Genomic DNA, 3,485 nt, shown 5'->3' with positions numbered 1-3,485 from the left:
AAAAGACTCGACCAACCAAACCCTAAACTCGGCCAGATGGATTCTACACAGTTCACATAGCCACCTCACCTCCGATTCAGTTACTTGCCTTTGAACCAGTATGGGTCCACATCAAACCAGTGGCGTAGTATATATTTTTTTCTTCGAGCGGATACCTATTTCACATATTACAACGATACATTTCAAATACTCAGAAAAGTACTTGGTTAGGAAAGTTTGAAAGGCAAACTTTTATTTGCTAAAATCGTTGAAACATATTTTACAACCATCGCAAATAGGCTTCATTTTTACATTGTAAGTATATTCAAAGTTTAAACAATATTAAATGTCAATAAGTTTTGCAACGATGCAATGTGTAAGCACATCCGAAGTTTTTATACATTAAGCAAAAAATTATTTTTGGTTGATTTGTTTAGCTATCAATTGGGTTTAGTTATCTTACTTACTTTTTATTCAAACCACTAAAACTATGGGAAGAAATGATTACCACGCCAAGCACATATTCTTGGCTATTCTTTAAAAATATCGATGGTGCAACCTCTAAAGTAAGCAATATTGCCTGTAATTTTTTCCTGCTTACTATCAAAAGTATATGAAAATTCACTGTTCACTAATTTTTAATTTTCACACTTTTTCATATCATAAATCTACTCTTAAACTATTTAAGTTACTCAAAGTATACAAGCATATTAAAAGTGTCTCCTTTGACTAACTCACATCACCCGCCTGTGACTGGTCGTAATTCATTTTAACAAGCTTTTCTTTCCCTATTTAGTCGATCGGTCGTCTTCGTCAGGTGGTTTAATCTTTAATCTCACTCACGAACCTGAGAGAATACCTGCATCAGTACAAGTACAAATACACATACAACACATTTACACACACACATACACGTTCAAAAGCAAATAGACCCGTACACATGATTATAAAAAAACGCGTCAGTATTCGTACTACACCACGACTACTAGATAGCATAGCACAAGTTGCCAAGAGGCCATGTAAACAAACAATTATGTTTCTCGCACTCTTTTTTCCTACCAATTGGTCCAGTTATCCTTGTCTTTTTTATTTATAAAGGTACGAAACAACAGGTGGACATTAATGAGGAGGCGTGCCATCAAGTCAACCGCTTTTGAAGAAACGAAGAAAAAAAGATGCAGCAGCAGATAGTTTAGATCGATTTAGCGGCTAATTTTGTTTTTCACTTGGCCTATTATATTTGTTTTGCGTCTGCCAATAAAAAGCATAAATAAGATTTTTAGTAGGTATAATTCACGGAATATAAAATGTGAAATATTGGGTACCCGGTTACCCGGCAAAACCATTATCCGATGCTATTTACATTAAATCAGTCAATAATCCTTAAAGAGGTTCTCTCAGCATGAAGATAATGGATACTGGACTATAAGAATCCACACTTTTTTATGTTCGCTATACGTCGAAATGTGGCGTTTTGGTTTCGCAATAATGGCGGTCCTTACGGATAACGTCTTACGTCGACGAGGGTGCTATTTTATTAATTATTTATTAACAGGCCATCATAAGTACATGTCGTCTGCAAAACTCCTCACGTGGTATCGTCATGTAAACACTTAACCCGAATTCTAGGCGGGCACTTTCGACACGAAATTTAAAATAGCTTGCAGTCTAGCATCCATGGTCATGATAAACAAATAATTATTGTTATTTAAGTTATTAGGTATTCAGTAACTAACTAACCTATAATTAACCTCTTAATTTCTTAAGGGCTATGCCTTAAATAAATTTATATCATTTATGAACACGGGTTTTTGGAACGTTTTTTAACTATTTTGCAATCAAAACTAATAGGTATATACTAATATTATAGGGAAGTAAGTAATCTCCGAAACAACTAGTTAGCTTGATTCCAAAAATTCTTACACCGATAGTTAGACATTTAATAATATTAACCTGTATATAAATGTATACAATACACCGTACTTTTGATTTTTGAACATATTTTTTGCAAGCATTTATCGTTTTGACTGGACTATATTAAACTCATATGCAATTGTTCATTGCTCTAATTTAAACATTAACTATCTGATTCGCTGTGAACATCTTTTGTTCATTGTGTTGCATAATTTACACAGATGAAAGAGGCCAATATAGATTAATTAACTATATTAAGAAAAAATGATGCGAAACGCATTAATCATTAAACGTATTATAGATAGTTTCGTTTTATGTACAGTTTCAATAATAAGCAAATGGCTTTTGTTATGGACTATTGGTACACTTTATTTAAGCAAAAAAATCTGTCTAATAAGAAAGCAAGTAATTTGATTTCCGGTTTTGTTTTAAAGTAAATGAAAAGATGAAAACAACAATTTTTTACGTACGCAGACATGCATACATATGTGTATCGGTACGTACCAGAAAGTAAATCAATTTATCGTTACATAACAGTCTGAAGAAGATAGGCGAGCGACAATAAAAAATGCTTTGTGAAGATGCCGCACGATCAATCATTTTCAAAACTACATTATTAAATGCGGTGTTGGTAAGATCGTTAATTTCACTAACGTGATTGAATACCAAAAAAAGATACGAAAGAACACGAAGAAAATAACGATTTTAGGACATAGTATCCACAAGTATTTAGTTGCAAGTAGATAAACATCACATTGCTTCTGAGGAAAATGACACAGCATTTTCGTGTACGTTTATACAATGTTTAGTATCTATCAACATTATAGACCGAAATCATTGTTAACTTTTGTTAAATATCGATTGTATTTAATGGGATATTGATATCCATCACAACAATCAAGTTACCAGTATATTGCATTAAATATATATGTACATATGGACCTATATGAAAACAATAGAACAAAAAGCCTGAAAATTATTTCTCATATCTTCAATACAACTTTTCAATCTAGTAATTTAAATATTTAAAGAACACTGTTTGGGTAATGACTTTATTCTTTCTTGGCGATCAGTAGTCACTCTATTACTGTCTTTTTCGGATTTCATTCGAATTTCAGTTGGCACAAAATAAAAATCAGTGGTCATAAAATTCTACCATTTATAAATAATTATGTGCTTCTACATTTTCTACCATTTTACTGCATTTTAGCAATAAACCAGATGCAAAAAGACAATTGTATTTGAAACGTTGACTCAGATCAACTTTAGATTCTTAAAGATGTACTAAAATAGGGAAGTTTACTTGTTTATAACTCTTTAAATAAAAAAAAAATTAATTTATTATTTCTTCCATGTATCACCTAAAAGTATTTTATTTGAGTAATTTACAATCTAAATAGGATTGATTATACGTTTGCAATCATTTCATATTATAAGGAAATAGAAGACGGTATATTCAGGTAGAGTTTTATAGCTGAATTTCCACATAAATACATGGGTATTGAAAATGTAACGAAAAATATTTTATGGTATGGTATTAGAAACGTTTGATTACATGAAAATTTTTTTTTCTTTTCATTTTTCTTTTTTCC

The sequence above is a fragment of the Agrilus planipennis genome, unplaced genomic scaffold, assembly GCF_000699045.2.
Source record: "Agrilus planipennis isolate EAB-ADULT unplaced genomic scaffold, Apla_2.0 scaffold204, whole genome shotgun sequence".
Lineage (NCBI taxonomy): Eukaryota > Metazoa > Arthropoda > Insecta > Coleoptera > Buprestidae > Agrilus > Agrilus planipennis.
Note: the sequence above shows the minus strand (reverse complement) of the source record.